Source organism: Triturus cristatus, chromosome 6 (genome assembly GCF_964204655.1).
Source record: "Triturus cristatus chromosome 6, aTriCri1.1, whole genome shotgun sequence".
NCBI classification, from domain to species: domain Eukaryota; kingdom Metazoa; phylum Chordata; class Amphibia; order Caudata; family Salamandridae; genus Triturus; species Triturus cristatus.
The window spans coordinates 366,450,048-366,469,123 of NC_140589.1; positions in this window are offsets into that span (position 1 = coordinate 366,450,048).

The following is a 19,076-nucleotide window of genomic DNA, read 5'->3' on the forward strand; positions in this document are numbered from 1 at the left end:
GCATGGCAGTGTTATAGAAGTAGAACAGGTTTATGATGATCTTGAATTTCGTTTTTTTGGACCAGAACAGCAGTGCAGGGAAAATGAAGAAGTATTACTGTTGCTAATTTTGAAAAAGAGATTAGAAACTTCAACTCAGTTTGTTCAGAGCAGCCAAACAGTGTTTGTATATGTCGACGACACACACACACTACAAGAATCAAACTCATAGGTGCCGATTCCGATCCGGTAAAACCCGGGTACGAATCGTCGTACGGAGCGTTTTCTCCGTACGACCCGTACCCGGTAAACAAACCGTACAAACTAGCAAGTACGATTCGTACGGAAACCTGTTTCCGTGCGAATCGTAGAAAAGACCGTACGGCTGAAAAACACGTACAAATGTGATCCGGGACAGCGCGAACGCGACATTCGCACCGAGTCAGGCAGCGTTTTACGGACCAGCAAGTACGATTCGTACCCACAGCACTCCGCATGGCAATATATTTTTACGGGAGCCAAAAAGTGCCGGAAAAGCTAAGTACGGCGCGATGCGTGAGGAAAAGGGGGCCCGGTACGCACCGTACCCCAGCCCTACAAGTACGCATTGTACACCCAGCCCCCCACCGCATGTATGCACCATACCCCAGCACCGCATGTATGCACCATACCCTAGCACCGCATGTACGCACCGTACCCCAGCACCGCATGTACGCACCGTACCCCAGTACCGCATGTACGCACCGTACCCCTCCACCGCATGTACGCACCGTACCACCCCAATGCATGTATGCACCATACCCCAGCACCGCATGTACGCACCGTACCCCCACCGCATGCATGCACCGTGCCCCCCACCACATGTACGCACCGTACCCCAGCACCGCATGTACGCACCATACCCCAGCACCGCATGTACGCACCATACCCCCCCGCATGTACGCACCGTACCCCCCACCGCATGTACGCACCGTACCCCAGCACCGCATGTACGCACCGTACCCCAGCACCACATGTATGCACCGTACCCCAGCACCGCATGTACGCACCATACCCCAGCACCACATGTACGCACTTTACCCCCAGCGCGCACCGTACCCCCAGCGCTACACGCTGGGGGTACGGTGCGTACATGCGGTGCTGGGGTACGGTGCGTACATGTGGTGGGGTGGTACGGTGCGTACATGCGGTGCTGGGGTACCCCAGCACCGCATGTACACACCATACCCCAGCACCGCATGTATGCACCGTACCCCCAGCATGCACCGTACCCCCAGCACTACACGCTGGGGGTACGGTGCGCACATGCGGTGCTGGGGTACGGTGCGTACATGCCGTGCTGGGGTACGGTGCGTACATGCGGTGCTGGGGTATGGTGCGTACATGCGGTGCTGGGGTACGGTGTGTACATGCGGTGCTGGGGTACGGTGTGTACATGCGGTGCTGGGGTACGGTGCGTACATGCGGTGCTGGGGTACGGTGCGTACATGCGGTGCTGGGGTACGGTGCGTACATGCGGTGCTGGGGTACCCCAGCACCGCATGTACACACCATACCCCAGCACCGCATGTACGCACCGTACCCCCAGCATGCACCGTACCCCCAGCACTACACGCTGGGGGTACGGTGCGCACATGCGGTGCTGGGGTACGGTGCGTACATGCCGTGCTGGGGTACGGTGCGTACATGCGGTGCTGGGGTATGGTGCGTACATGCGGTGCTGGGGTACGGTGCGTACATGCGGTGCTGGGGTATGGTGTGTACATACAGTGCTGAGGTACGGTGCGTACATGCGGTGCTGGGGTACGGTGCGTACATGCGGTGCTGGGGTACGGTGCATACATGCGGTGGGGGGGCTGGGGGTACGGTGCGGATGTACGCGGGAGGGGTGGGAGGCTGGGGGCGGCCGTACGACTCGTACCCCTCGCCCAGGTGTACCCGGGGTAGGGGTGGTACACAGTTCGCTCCGTACGGGACGTTTTACATACGAATGTGTCTTCGGAACGCAGGTACGGATAGTACTTGTGCGCTCGGACTTCAGTTTTACGATTTGTATGTAAAACTGTCTGGGGACGTGTCATACACTTTTCCCGAGGTCATTCGTATGTATTTTTACGGTACGAATCGTACTTGGCCGTTTGTACGGGACTTGTACGATTCGTACGTAAAAACTACAGATACGAGTCGTACAGTAATTTTTTTTAACGGATCGGAATCGGCACCATTATATTGATTTGTACATTAAAACTGAAAACGAGAATAATAATAAGTGACGTCAATTTGCTGTTTACTTATTTGTAGAGGGATGATTTGACTTGTCCACCTGACAAATTATATGTAAATACTGCTATAAGAAGTAGAGGAAAATAAAATGCCTGCTAGAGCAGTACACACCAACTTAGTAATAGTACCTGTTCCAGAAGTACTTAAAGATTTGAATTTTTATGAATCCATAATATGGCAGTCTATACATCCTTTTCATGCTATAGTTCGCATGGGTAGAAAGACAGGGAAATTGCCTCCAACTGTGCTCCAGAAAGGTCTCAAAGGTAGAGTTGTATACTTACCATTAGATTTTAAGGAAAATATTGAAACTATAGGGGTAAAGAGAAATTAGGAAGAGGGACTTGTAATTCTAGGAAATGGTGTCCTGAAGAAGAGTAAAAAAAAATGACAAGAGTTAGTAGATGCTAGCAAAGTTAAAAATGCAATTCACATCTGTTATAACATATATTATAAAATTCTGAAATTCTTCAAGATATCACACATCTGGAAGTCAATACATCATCAGCAACAAGTCAGATAGAAAAAGCGGATCAATGCAGAGTAGAATAAATGTATGAACATTATAGCATCCATTCCCTACATTCAACATACATTGTTGGGGATGAAATTGATCTATAGTGTAACGCCCTGAACGTCTCAGGATCGTTTAACAGACACGATAATGAGAACGCAACCACTTGTGAAGGTTTAGTTATTTTAATGAAGGCAAAAATAATACAAGGAATAAACAAAGGTTATAGTCACTGGAATCCTCCAGGCTAAGTACGTTACCAGCCCACAGCACGGATGGTCCTAACCGTCCTCTGCATATACGCCGATCCCGGCGTATGCCAACAGAGGGCAGAAATGAAATGGCCGACAATGCCAATCGGTAGGCTGCGAGGGGCACGAAGAGTGTTGGGGAGAATCGAGGAGTCAGGGAAACACCCAGCCGGGGTCTCTACCTGAAGGGAGCAGCCGCTCAACCTCTTCCTCAGACTGCACCGGGACGCGGAGTCACCTCCTGGTGATGCGTCACCGATACCCCAATCACAAGCAAAAAAGACTGAACCGAGAGCAGCCGCTCGATCGATCCTGTGGACTTCCGAGTCTGTAACGCGGCAAACACCTCCTGGTGTGCGTTACAGCTGGCAGTCCCTGTATCTCTGGTCGGGCTGGGAGTTACGACTCCAACCAGCAAAAGCGCCACTGCGCTTTGACTCAGCCGAGTCAAAAAGCGAAGCTCAATGGTTATCCGGTAGAGCTTCCGGGTCCTTCACAGGTGACGATGGGGCAAGACACGGCCCAGGGAGTAACGACTCGACCTACCTCCGTTCTTGCCTTACTGGAGCACCACTCCGGAACACTGCTCTTCACTAAGCAGGTACGTCGGTGTAAACACAATATCCGACAGCGTTGTACCTCCCGGTTCCTCCCTTTATAGGGCGTGTTTTCCTTGAGTTATGTAACAGCTCTCCTGTTTACATAAGGGCGTGTTTTCCTTGAGTTATGTAACAGCTCTCCTGTTTACATAAGGGCGTGTTTTCCTTGAGTTATGTAACAGCTCTCCTGTTTACATAAGGGCGTGTTTTCCTTGAGTTATGTAACAGCTCTCCTGTTTACATAAGGGCGTGTTTTCCTTCCCTCGCATGACAGGAATTCTTGACATATAGTGACTAAAAGAAGCAAACAAAAATACCTTAAGTGTATGGAAAAAAGTTTAGAAGCTCGCTGTTTCCCTCATCTCTTTCCAACTGGAGTAGGTGGTAGGTATGATGATCGGTCTGTACAAATACCTGCAGCCAAGTTTAGATGTACTAGACATTACTCGGAGGATCCTAGATTTCTTCAATGTATCCCTTATATGTTTCATATATTATTTGAAAGTGATTTGTCCTCATTATCTTATTCTGGGTGCAAATCTAAAAAGTCTATCTGCAAGAAAATTTGTTGAGAAAATTCACAGAAAAGATGAAGAACTGGAAAACAACTTGATTAATCTCATGGCATGTCAATGTGGGACCAATGATTATTGGTATCGTCGTCACAGTGAAGTAAAATGCATGTTGAGAAATTTAGGAGCACCTACATAGCTTCTAACACTCAGTTGTGCTGAGTATGCATGGGATGATCTGCTTAAATTCTTGAGCGGCAAATTCAAGTATAAAAAAGACATTGATCTAATGTCACCAGGAGAACTCTGCTCATTGGACCCTGAAAATGTTTGCAAATAGTTTACGTTGAAGCAAAAAGAAGTTTGAAGGTGCACACCAAGATAATACTAATAATATTTAACTAATTATGTAGAATAATAGGGGCCACTGTACTACATCCGCTGTCAAATAGGATGAATGGATAGTTATGACATCAATATAGCAGGAAAACCTACTAGTACCATGTACTGTTCAGTTGGATTTATCCAAAACCACTATTGATAAATAAACGTAAACAAAACTAGCCCAATAAATAAACTGTCATTGTATTGAATGTATACACAGAATAATCATAATAAATCACATAATAACATCCATAATATTGCAACAGTATCTCTGTTCTTAATGAAGCATAACATTAATCAATCTTAATGATGCAAAAAACATTAGATGTAACAGAAACAAAGTCGTTCAATTCTTCACCCGTATTTCACTTGCAGCCCGATGCATTTCGGGACATAGAAGTCCCTTCCTCAGCGGCAAACCTATAACAAAAATTCCGAAATTACTCTTGGTATCAGTTTACAAGAGGTGAACTCTGTTAACTCAACAGTACGAGGCAGAAAGGAAACAGGTCATACAAGGAATGTGCACAATATTTAAAAGGTGCTTCAATGAAGAAATAGGTAAAAAAATCACAGAAAAAAGTGCTCACTATAGGAAATGTACAAGTGAAAAAAGTCACGTGTGTGAACAAGAAAATATACTCAAAACTGGACACCATCCCCCTTCCTGTGAAAATGAGGATGTAAACTGAGTAGAACGAAACAACTCACCATGGCACGAACTAAAAGCGTGTATGGTGAAAGAAGCATACAGGGATGGCGTATATCACTGTAGGAAACAATGGATATAAGCCCTGAATAGCAGGAAGTTACAAGAAATAAGTACAAAATGCACTCGAGCGGACAGCATGCACAAGAGGCTCACCTTTGGTTCACTAAGAATGGTGTGTGCTACATGGGAAAACGCGATAGCTTTGGAAAAAATGGTAGCCGGAACCTGTGAATAAATGGGCCTGGTATAAGTAAGGGAAAAACTCAGAGATATACCCATACGCACCAACAAGAAAGAGGCAAAAGTCTTACCATTGTGAATGTTCAAAATGGCACCAAAGTTATCAAGATAAGGCACTGACTCGTTAGGAAACCATTACAAGTCTGCATGAAAGGGACGGTCCATTTATTCACAGGTATTCACCATTCAATGGGTGGTTGCTAGGCACTGCGCTGATGAGTATATACATGTCCTGCTCTCCTTTTCACGCAGCTGTTATCCTTCACCCCTGAGTTTCATCATTCAAAGGGTGATTGTACGGCGCTGCGCTGGAGAGTTCTGCTCATCCTGGAGCCGTTACTTCAAAGGAAGATGAGACTTGTGTTTTCTTCACTGGAGTCAGTCTTCGTTTAGTGAGAGTGAGAAGTCTGTCATTTTCACACCTCTGGCAACCTACGACGATATTCTTATTACTTTTTTCTTCGCTGATTCACACAGCCTTTCCTGTTTTGACAATATTAATAGTGTTTGTGCGTATATTCTTATACTGATGCGCACAGTTTCCACGTTTTCTTTATTGCGATGCCTACAGACTATTTTTTATGGTAACTTGTATACGCTGGGTCACATTTATCTGCATGGTTAATATCAAAAGTGTTTCCTGCGAGTTTTCACGTGCTGATTCGTACAGTTTTTTTTAGTGTGTATATGTTTTCCAGTTCTCAAGGACATTATTCTTTGATGCTACTCATATGTGTTTGCTCAGTTCTAGAGTTCACAAGTTATACTGATTTTGTGTAATTTTATTCTTTAAATTGTAAGGTAGAGAATATTATAACCCTTATTAACTCATTTAATCCAATTACAATATGGCTGCTCCTATTACCAACATTACCGTTAACCCACCAAAAGAGTTCATGTGCACTCCTGGAGATCCGCCAGTTCCATGGTTACAATGGAAGGAGTACTTTATTAATTATCTTCTAACTATTGACCATGCTAATAAGTTAACTGGTGAAAGAAAAAAAACTTTATTGATGCATAGTTTGGGTCCTAAAGGCTTTAAGGATTTATGGTAAATTGAACAAAGACATTGTGTCTGGCGATGACAACATTTTTAACCAAGCAATTAAGCATTTAGACAATTGCTAAGGTATGTATTGGTGTAACTCGTTTCAAGTTCTTTCAAAGTAAACAGCTTAAGAATGAATCTATAGATGACTTTGTAACTGCTCTTCAAAAACTTGCTAATGATTGCAGATTGGGAGTAATTGAAGAAGAGTTAGTAAGAGATCAAGCATTTATGCATGCGTTTGATCCTTCCATACAAGATAGATTATGGGTTAATGGTGACATTTCTCTTGAGGATGTTCTTGCTGTTGCAAGGAAAGCTGAATTGTCTGGTAGGTGTGCAAAAGCCCTCAAGAAAGAGAATTCTGATAATTTGCAACAAGAAACTGTTGCCAGAGTTCTTTCTAACAAATCAAAAGTCAACTCTGCGAACAGGGTCTCTAGAAAAAGAGATAGTATTTCAAGCAAGAAAGAATTTAGATGTTATAGATGTGACAGTAAAAATCATCTTTCTAATGATAAAAAATGTCCAGCCCTCAGGCAAAGATGCACTTTATGTGGGAAAACAGGCCACTTCAGCAAAGTGTGACACACTAGGAAGAATAACAAAGATAAAGTTAAATGCTTGAGGAGGGTCTTTTATTCTCTGCTAATGAGGACGGTGATGATGAAGATTGTTTTAATTCAAGTCCTAATAGTAATGTAGTCCTCAATATTTTGCTAAGTAATGATTCTAACAAGCCGATGTGTTTAATGTCCATGGGGGGAGTTAATCTACACATTGCAGCTGATTCCGGTTCCCCTTTCACTATAGGGAATGAGGCTGTTTGCTACGACAAATTTGTTAAAAAACTGGGTTCTGAATTACTTCAACCCGATATTGCTCCTGAGAGTTATACGGGTGAATCTATTGATTTGCTTGGTTTTAGGAAACTTATCTTTAGATTTGAGAACATTAGTGCTTTGTGCAAACTTTATGTTTCAAAAAAGGGTCACTCGGTTCTTGGGTGGAGAGATCAAAGGGATCTCAATATTATTCTTGATCCTAACGGTATAGAACAAGTTCTTGTTTTAGATGAAGGTGAATGCTTCGGCAAGTCTCTACGTGATAATTTTCCTGATGTTTTTTCTGCGACTTTGGTCAGGTTGGAAGGTTTTGAGCATCACATCCACCTCAAACCTGACGCTTCTCCAAAAGTCCACAAACTTAGGAATATTCCTTTCTCTGTTAGAGAGGAAGTTGAGAGAGAACTGAGGGGCAGATTTACAAGCTCCTTGCGCCTCTTTTACACCGCCGTTGCGCCACTTTATTGACGCAGCGGCAGCGCAAAACCAGCGCCATGCTGCGGGGAATTTACAACATGACGCATCTGTGAGATGCGTCACGTTGTATAGCCCTGCGCCAGAAGTAGGCGTTCCTGTGCAGGGAGGGGGGGTGTTTCTCCTAAAAGTGGCTGAGTGAAATCTATAAGATTTCACTCAGTCACTTTTGAGCCCATGCTGCGTCAAAACCCTGTGTCTGCTTGAAGCAGGCATAAGGATTGATGCAGCATTGTAAAGATAGGGCACCCCAGGGCCTTGCTGGAGCTGCGTCGGGCTTGCAACCCAACTCCAGCAATGCGCTGCCTTTACGGCACAGATGCATCATGCATCTGTCCGTTTTTGCCCCATGGTGCACCGCATTGTAAATGCGGCGCATCCATGGTGGCGGAGTCGTGACATACAATAACTGGCGCATCCCTGCTGATATGCAGGGATGCGCCAGTGATTGTAAATCTGCCCTTAAATAGGTTAGCCAATAATGGTGTCATCGAACCTATAGAGTCTTCTCAATGGATTTCTCCGTTGGTCACCGCGAGGAAGGCCAACGGAAAGCTTCGATTGTGCATTGATTTGCGCCATCTCAATGATAACATTTTGATAGACCAGTTCTCACTCCCAAAAATCAATGAAATGCACACTAAAACCAAAGGATTTGAAGTTTTTTCTACTATTGACCTATCTCAAGCTTACCACCAAATTCCTCTTTCGGATGATTGTAAAAACCTTACTGCTTTCATTTCTCACGTTGGATGTTTTCAATATATCAGAATGCCATTTGGTTTGGCTTCCATAGCTGCTGTATTCCTGCATTTAATGCAAAAGATTTTTGGTCATTTAGATTATGTTCTCATTTTCTAAGACGACATTCTTGTCATGTGGAAGAACAGTAGCGATCACAAAACCAAACTTCTTCATGTGCTTTCCCTCTTAAATAAGTTTGGATTAACAGTAGAATTCTCTAAATGCAAGTTTGCTGCCCATAGAGTGAGTTATCTGGGTCATGAAATTAGTGCTGTTGGCATTCACCCGAAAACCAAATTAGTTTCTGCCATTACTGAAGCCCCCAGTCCAAAAAATAAGGATGAGGTTAAGTCTTTTTTAGGGACCCGTGGAGTTTTTTTCTAAATTTGTTTAAAAAATTTCTAGCAGAACTTTTCACATTAGACAACTTCTCAAATCCAAGTCTGAATTTGTGTGGTCTGGTTCGTGTTAAGAGGAATTTTCTGACATTAAAAATGCTATTTCCTCTGCCCCTGCACTTCAGGGTTTTGATCCTTGTGGGAAAAATGTTAATACCACTGATGCCAGTGGTACTGGAATTGGTGCAGTTTTGTCACACGTTGACGCAAATTGTTTTGAATCTATAGTTGCATATGCCTCTAGGTCTTTGTCCCCTGCAGAGTGCAACTACACTGTAATCGAACGTGAGGCATTTGCTTGTGCTTGGGCACTGGAACATTTTCGTACATTTGTTTGGGGTAAGGAAGTCATCAATAAGTCTGATCATAAACCTTTAGTTAACGTCTTGTCTAATGTTGGAATGAGTAATGTTACTGCGAGGTTAGCACAAATTTCTATGAGGTTGTTGGATTTTCTCTACAAAGTTGTATACCTACCTGGTAAAAACAATGCTGTGGCTTTCTCAGTTGTCAGTTCTGATGGTTGAAAACCAGGATGACCTCACGGATGATGTTCAAGTTGCTTGGTTTTGGGACCACTGTGTTGATTATTTTCAAAAAGAGGAACGGATGGATGCTCTGGCCAAAGATGAGTGTTTATGGAAAGTTTGGGCTTTTTTATGCATTGGTTGGCCTCGCAAAATGGATATTAAAGACTTGAAGGCCTTCTGGGAAGTCAGAGATGAGTTATCCTCTTTGGACGGTAACCTTATGAGGGGTGATAAATTAGTCCCTCCGCTTAGTCTCAGAGGTAAAATTATATCTGTATGCCATGATGGACACTTAGGAATTTTTAAAACAAAGTGAATTGTTAAAAGCAGGTATTGGTGGCCTGGTCTAGATATTGAGGTGGAGAGATCTGTGAGAGATTGCGGTTTGTGTTCAGCTGCGGACAAAACCCTTAAAACTTTAAGACCTCCCATGAGTGATTTTATTTCCCTGAATCTCCATGGGAGCATTTTGCTGTGGACATTATGGGTCCTGTTGGCAGTTCTGGAAAGTATGTAATTTCTATGATGGATGTGTTTTTTGTAAGTGGCCTGTAGTCAAAGTGATCAAAAAATTGGACACTGACACCATGATAATTTTTTTTGATGATGTGTTCCTTAGTGAGGGTACTCCAGCTCTAATCATTAGTGATATTGGGGTAAAGTTTACTTCTGATGTTATGACACAGTATTTATCTAAATGTGGAATTCAACATAAAACCACCTCTTTGTACAATCCAAGCGGAAATGGCTTGGTAGAAAGGTACAATAGAGTTTTGAAAGGGGCCATTCAGTTGGCCTTTAAGAACAATATTCCATGGGAGACGCAATTGTTCAAAACACTTTGGTCTTACAGAGTTACTGTTGTTGACTCTACAAAAGGTTCTCCTTTCGAGCTCATGAGGGGTACGAAGCCTAGAGCCAAGTGGTTTCCTGATTGGATTAAAGGTGGCGGGGAGGTAAATTGGTCCTCTGCTGATGTTAAGAATAATTTGAGTCTTAAACATGACAACTACAAAGAACTCTATGACCGAAAGCATAATACCCAAACATTGTCTGATGGTCAGTGGGTCAGAATCAAGAAACCTGGATTTGTTTCCAAAAATGAAAGCAAGTTTTTGGCCCTCAACGCATTGTTCAGTTAAAGAAAAACGCTGTCATTTTGGATAATGGGAATTGTTGGAACCTCAAAAGTGTTGCGTTATGTAGACAACCTTACTATGAGGCTCCTATTGTTTTTGATTCTGTTGCTAACTAACCATTTATTTTGGATGACTTTTCTGATTTTTCACAGAATTTATCTGCCAAAGGTAGTGAAGACGTTGTTTCGCATGATATTTCACAAATGGATGATACCAACACCTCCAGCACTCTTGGAAAAAGGGTCATCAACCGTCCTGTTATCTTAAAGGATTATATTTGTAACTGATGCTTTGTTTGTATGTAAAGGAGTAGATGTGTAGTGTTGGTTTCCTTCCTTCTCTTCACTCGTGGGGACTCTAACGAGAACCCTCACGAGGGAAGCTGAGAATCTGTTGAGGTTAGAATGTGCATGGTTCGAATATTTGTACTTACCTCAGGCAGTTGCCAGTTGTTCCTGATCCTGAAGGCTGCTTGTTGACATGTCTGGTCAAAGTGCTTAATAAAACTTCACCTTTTAACCCGGAGTGTCAGCTTCGTCACTACAGTCCTGCTGCTGCACGCCTTTTCTAACAAATGGGCATGTACACCTTCCCTAGGCTGTCCGGCCTGTAATAATGCAGAGGAGTCAGCGCTGCTTGTACTTTTTTTCTGTCCTGGCTACAGAAAATCTAGATGCCGCTGGCTAACTCAAATATGTAGTAACCTTCTAGGCTGTTGAAATACAACACTCTCTCTCCAAATGTATTTGGGGTGTCATGTTTTCTACTCTCTGGTGTGCGTGCAAGAAGGTCCTGAAAGCCAATGTACAGGATTAAACTGATAAGACCTTCTTTTTTCCATTTATAACTGGGCCCCTTCCATCTATCTTTTTTAAAGGAAATTTTAAATGTGCTTTTAAAAAGTCTTTTTAGCACTTGTTAATCTGACATTCCTCGGATGTAATAATTGTATATTTTAATATTATGACTCCATGTATGTGTTGTTCTGTAACTTGCTTATTTATTGGGGCGTGGGATAACAGCTTGCACTTTTAACTCACCTATCACTTCACAAACACTACCTTGCACTCATCATATGGTGTATAAATAAAAAGATCTCCACCAAAGCGACCCTTCAGGGAGCCCGTAGGGCATTGTAGCGCCGACCCTATGAGGGGCACTACCCTATGATGAAGAATGACATCCCTCTGGATGTGTGAGGGCACCAAGTATACGTCACTTCGACTTCCCCTCTTATCTCTCTAAAACAACTCCCTCTGTCTTCTCTTAGGAACAGTTGCCCTTTATTATGATTGATTCAATTTTTGGCAATACGGGCCCTGGGCCATCATCAAGCTCTTTGTCCCCCTCTTTCTCTTTTTTTGAGTCTGTATGAAATACTTGGATGTGAAGAATGATTGGTCAGACATAACAAAGGAATTTTAATCAACCATCAAAAGCTAAGGTGCCACACTCCAGACTAAAGAGAGTTTTTCTACTTAGCCATGTTGCAGTTGTTCAATGTATGGCAAACAGAAAGTGAGCAGCTTGGAGAATTTGACTGTTATGAAGACTCTTTCAACGCTGTGAAAGATACCTTTGAGTGCTCTGTGTTTTAAGTGTACTTGTTCTTCAAATCTTGAGAGATGAAATTGAGCAAGAAGAACCAATTGCTGCTGAGATAGCAAGAGAGAATTTTCAGAGCAGTCAAAGTTCAGTACCAGGAAGTCAAGATCCTCTTGCACAGCCAATCTTTCAAAATGAAGCTGCAATAGCCTTGGATGAAGTTGAGAATGCAGTGTAGCATGCATAACAGGAAACTCTGGATCTGGAACAACTAATACAGCAATTTAGTACAGATCAGAAAGACATTTTAGATGAATTAAAAGGTTAAATATAAAATGGATTTCTGACTGAGAAATGATTGCTCTACATATACACCAGTTCTATTTTACATAAGTTGTCAAGCTGGAACTTGATTGAAGTACTGACAAGTTATGTACAGAACACAACAAATTCCAATTTGTCGTGTGTAGTTACAGCACCATAATATTAACCTTCATCGATAATTAATGCTGCCTGTTGGACACGATAACAAATTAGAATAAAACAAATTTCTTGGTGATACTTGTCATGAAGTTGGGAGAGTAGTAAAGAAACTAAAATTGCTAATTATTGAGGAAGTCAGAAAGGTGTCTAACCTAATGCTAGCTTTTATACATTTGAGAATGCAGGAAATATTAAAAACTGACTACAATGTGCTTTTTGGAGGAAAACACTTAATAGTCTTAGGTGACCTGCTACAAATAACTCCAGTCAAAAGACAACCTGTCTTCAAGAAACTACTACATAATGAAACAATGAATTAATTAGGAAATATTGGAAATGTAAACCTTTGGGAAAACTTTGAATACAAATAGTTATTCAGAAATATGCGCCAAGCATCAGATGTGCAGTAGGGAGATATACTAAAGGACATAAGAGTGTGAATTCTCACAAAAAAAGGAAAGACAGCATTACAAACCCATTTCATCAAATATCTGTTTTCATCTAACTTTTCAGCTGCAGAGGTAATGTATACTCTTTTTTTTTTGCTAATCAATTTTATTCATTTCCAATGAATACATATGCAGCATTGAAAACATAGCCAGCTTTTCACAAAGTGAGCAGTACACCACAGTGACAGATAAAACAGGGGGGAGTAAGCCCCCCACATACAGGAGACCGACTAGGAATAACAAGCGACAATGTCCACAAAAATGTCCACAGGAAAACTTCAAGAAGCTCAGTCTTCTACCACCCGACCCATTCACCCCACACCCTTTGAAACTTTTTAGGGCAGCCACGGGCAGCATACATGGGGCACTCCAGTGCTGCACACCAATCTACCCCTCTACGCCACCGTGTCATGGAAGGGGCCACCGGGTCCAGCCAAAAGGCTGCAATATCTCATTAAGCTACCATCAGGACGGTGGTGAGACAAAGCTTCTCTGCCCTGTTCCCGTCCAAACCATCAGTAACTCCCAAGAGTATGTTCATCGGGTTCAACGGGACCTCCCAGCCGAGGACCTCAGTAAGATCAGCTGTCACTAGCTTCCATTAATGCATAAAATCGGGACAGAGCCATACTATGTGATAAAAATCTGCTTGGGGGCAGTGACTGCGGGGACAGGAAGCATCAGGCCGGAGCCCAGAGCGATGAAGGCGCAGTGGCGTGAGATAGGCCGCGTGTAGATAGTATACTTGAATTAATCGGAGCCGCGCAGACGTTGTAACTATTTTAGGGGCCATCAGTGCATCCCTCCAATTCGCATCATCTAATGGACCAATCCAACCCTCCCATTTATCCCGGAGAAAGGAAAAGGAATTGGGGGTGTTATTTGTGAGAGAACAGTAAATTCGGGAAATCCCCCCTTCCTCAAATTACCAGTCATAACCTGTGCTTCAGGCGGGCTATATTCGGGCAAGGAGGTCCCTTCCGAGATGTGCCTATGGAGTGCATGGCGCAACTGAAGATAGCGGTAGAACTGAGAGGGATGGAGGCAGAACAGGGTCTGTAGTTCTTAGAATTCGCGATTCTGGCTCCCGCGCCAGACATCCCCCAGCTGGGAAATTCCAATGAGGTCCCAGGCTCTAAACCCAGAGAGAGTGGCAACGTCTTTGAGCTGTGATCCTCACAACAAGGGGGTATATTGGGTTAACCTGCCCGACCAACGGGTGTAGCGCAGGGCGGCTTGCCAGGCCAAAAACACCCTACGAGTAACTTACGGCAGAGTGTGGGGGATAGCAGTTCTGTAGAGCATCCCTTGAATACCAGAGAAACCAAAATCATGCAGTTCCAGGCGGTAGGCCGGATCTACCCAACCGCCATTGAACCAGTCATGTATGGTAAGACGCCTGGTGGCAATATTATAGAGATGTAGATTCGTCATTCCCAACCCCCCATCAAAGGGTGGAATCCTGCATTGATTGAGGGCCAATCTCGGCCTCCGACCCCCCCACAGGAATTTAATGGCTAAGACATTCATCTCACGGAACCAGGACCTCGAGAAGGCAAGGGGCATGTTTTGGCGCATATAAAGGAAACGGGGCAGGACCATCATCTTGAAAAGAGCGATCCTGCCCATAAGACTCAGTGGCAATGTCTGCCATCGAAGGAGATCAGCACGAACCCGCTTCACCAGAGGGCTGACATTGAGAGACCAGACAAGATCAGGAAGGAGCGTCACCCAGATCCCCAAGTACTTGAACGTCTGCCGCCGGAGAGGGATCGAGGACTGCCAATTGAAACACTCTCTCGACAGATGAAGGGGGACCAGGACTGACTTTACTGCATTCAATCTGAGACCAGAGACACGCTCAAAGAGGTGTAGGGCTCGGAGACATCGAGGCCCTGAGCAGGCTGGGTCTGACAAAAAGATCAGGACGTCGTCGGCGTAGATGGCAATCTTGTCCTCCGCCAGACCAGGCCATTGTCACCCCGTGGTGAGCGGGTCCGCGTGGATGAGACAAGCAAAGAGCTCCATCGCTAATGCAAAAAGGAGGGACGAGAGGGTGCAACGTTGCCTCTTGCCCCTCCCAATGGGGAAGCGGCACGAGAGGGCTTTAATAACCATCACCTGGGCCCGTGGCTTGCAGTATAGGGTCTTGACCATATTGCGAAAGGGGGGCCCAAAGCCCATCTCCGACAACACCGCCTCCAGATACCGCCAGTCCACGGAATCAAATGCTTTCTCGAAATCCATGAGGAGCAACGAGAGATAGGGAGTTAGTAATAGCAAAGTAGAGCCGTCTGAGGCAGTGCCTGGTACCCCGGGCGGGCATAAAGCTGCATTGGTCCATGTGGACCAATGTGCTCATGTGAGGGCAAATGCGCTGTGCCAAGACTAAAGCAAACATTTTGAGCTCCGAGTTGACAAGGGAAATAGGGCGGTAATCAGAGCAGTGGGCAGAGGGGGGCTGAGACTTAGGAATCACCACAATGGCGGCCAGATCCATTTCAGGATGGAAGAATCCGCAGTCTGCCTCCTTTCGGTACAGTGCCAGTAGATGGGGGATCAGCGTGTCCCGGTAAGACGCGTAGAACTCCTGTGGGAGGCCATCTGTCCCAGCATCTTACCCGCCACCATGCGGGAGATAGCCTCATTGATTTCTTCCGGAGTAATCGGCAGATCAAGGCCCTCTGCTTCAGCGTCAGTGAGCCACGAGAGGGAAAAACTTCCACTCCGGAGGAGCTCTGAGAGAGCATGGTCCGGGGGTTGGGCAGAGTAATAGGAAGCATAGTATGAAACAAAACATTGGGCCACTGCTGTGGGGGCCTGATGGGTCTCCCCATGGGATTCCATCACCTCTAGAATAATACGGTTAGCCATTGGATAAGTGGCTAAGCGGTGGAGGAGCTTCCCATTTTTATCTCCCCATCCATACACTTGTGCCACGGAGGACCTCCACAACACCTTAGTGGGCTCCATGGAGGCCTGTCTGAGTTCATTCCTAAGGAATGCGAGCTTCCGTTCCTGAGCCTCCGTTCGACCTCTAGGCGGATGGGCCTCCAGCCAGGCAGCTTCGGCCTCCAGGAGCGTGAGCCGGGCCTCCTGCTTAGTGCGTTGGATTTTAAGTTGGCCTTTGGCAAACCCACAAAAAGTTGCCTTAGCGGCCTCCCATAAGGTACCAGGGGACGAAACCGAGTCTTGGTTAGCAGCGAAGTAGTGACGCAGTTCGAGCCCTACGTGCTTCTGGAAATCCTTGTTTTGGAGAAACCAGACGTTAAGCCGCCAGACTGGGCGTGAAGAGGCCGGGAGATTACCTAGGCACATAGAAACTGGGGAGTGATCCGATATGCCTGTGGGAAGGATAACGATGTCCTGGATCGATCGACAGTCCAGGGCCGGAAGAAACAGATAGTCTAACCTGGCCTGTGTGTGATGGGTGGTCGATGTGTGAGTGAACATCCGAGTAGCCAGGTGCCAGAGTTGCCAGGCTTTTCCCAGTCCCAGAGTCACGGCCCAGTTCGAAAGGAGTGTGGAATGGGAAACCCGAGAGACAGAAGGGACTGTATCAGAATCAAGGTCTGGGTCCATAACCGCATTAAAGTCCCCCCAACTACAGTGGTCCCTGGGGGCAAGGCGGCTACCAGTGGAGCAGTATACTTTTGTTAAGGAAGAGAAGTCTATTGTTTCTTTGATGCCAACCCTCTTAGGAGTGTAGTAAACTCAATGAACAATTACTGCAACTGGAAAGTGAAGAGATCATGCAAATTAGAGCAAATGATAAAATGGAACATCAAGGAGTTACAGTGCTACTAACAGAAAACTGCAATCAAAATGGTTAGTTTAGAAAGTCTGTTTTGAAAACTGTAGGATTAGAAAAACTGTTATTGTCGTGTAATCTTACGTCACATTTTAAATGTTGAAGAAGGGCTAGTGCATGGCACAATGGGTAAAGTTATGAAATGTTATCCAAACAGAAATAGCTTAAAATAGCTAGTGATAAAATGTGATGATGTTGGTGAAGTCAAGCAGATATGTAGATAGTTTTATGTTTCCTACTCGTGAAAGACTTGTATGTCCAGCAAAAACAGTTTGCAGTGTCTTTAGTGTATGCAATAACTATTCACAAATGACAAGGTTTAAGTGTAGATACAGCTCTTGTTAATATTGGTAGTAGTTTATTTAAAGAAGGAATGTAATTTGTAGCTTTGTTGCAAATTAGAATATTGCCTGGTTGGTTTCTAATTGGTTTTGATGAGAAGGAAGTAGGTGCTGACTTGAGCTTTGTAGGATGGTATAACCAGTTACGTCATGAATATGCTCCTCATTTAGGCCAGCATCCTGTGTTTGAAAAACCAGTAATGATTCCAAAGTGTAAAATATCAAAGCAGTCTAGCAGAGCTGAACAGAAAGATGAAGAAAAAGAAAAAAAAAGGTTACAAGAAACACCACACAATGAGGAATTGGAAGGCTATCACTTTGATAGTACATCTAGAGTGAACTGTTATGCAAATGTAGTGTTATATGGACTATACCATTTGAATTATTTTACAATTCTATTAAAGAAAATGTATATAAAAGAATGTGTTAACCACTATGTAGATTACTTGAAGGATTAAGAAGTAACAGAACTGTTATACATTCTGTTTCTGGAATAAGAAAACTTACATGAGTGCATTGGATCACTAGTGTTTTCTCAAAATCTTCAGCAGAACCCTCTAGAAATTTTAATGGCAATGCTAGGATGTGAATATAAATGCATTATTTGGTTTACCTTATAAATGGAACAATAACTGTGAAGCTAGCACTGAAATCAATTCCGATACGTTTCTCTAATTGATATTACCAGATTGTAAAGCTGTGGCCTTTGAAAATGTAACCAAAAATGACCATCAAGAAATGACTTGTCCAAACTGCAGATCAGCACTTACGTCTATGTTGTTACTATAAATAAATGGGATATATGCCATAGTCATGCTACAATGATGGAGAGTCAATGGTACTAAATAATAAACTGAAATTACACATTTTGTAGCTGGACAAATTTACATTTCAAAAAGAATTTTCACAACTATAGCAATCAGAATTCATGAAGGAGTTAATATAACCTATAGGAACTACATCATATATTTAAGATGTTTAGCAGGATGGACAAAGTGCACTGACATACAAATGACATTCAAATCAAGACAACCTAAAAAGTTACTAAACTCATATCTGCTATTTCTAGAACTGAAGTTCTAAGGACAATTTAGGATAACAAAATGTGGTAATGTGTTGACATGCATATGGATTGTGTTTTTGGAGACATTCTGTGGCCTATTAGGGTTATTAGCTACAGCAAGCTGTTGGAAAAGAAAGACTCTCTTTAACTGCAGGTAACGGATTTATAAAACATTCTAGAACTACATTTTGTTACTACAGATAAACATTAAATGGAAATACTATAATACCAGCAGCCTTAATTTGCATCTAAGAAGTTTCTTCACAACTACAAAAATGACCCCTTTGTTGTTGCTGCTACATCAACTTCAATGTAATACTGTGTGTTATGGTTTTTGTACATGGAACAAGAGCATTTTAGACAGCATTTGGCCTAACATGGATGATGTTTACAAAATGACATCCAAAAATGAAGACTGCCTCATAATAGCTGGACATTTTGAACCAAATTTAAAAATGTCAGAAACAGTTTTAATATATAGTTGCTTTCATTAAGGTAGTTATCTATCAGCAAGCCACTATTAACAAACTTGTAGTGAGTCAAATCCACAGTATCACACATTTGTACTGATGTAGTGTGCACATTTTTTTTTTTACTATCTATTGATTGGATTTCAACACAGTTTGATGATAATGCTTCATACAGACCACTGTTGAAAGGGAAAAAGTATGAAATCTAAAAATAGTAACAAAGAATAAAGCCTTTTCCTATGTTGCATTAAAGTTGTGG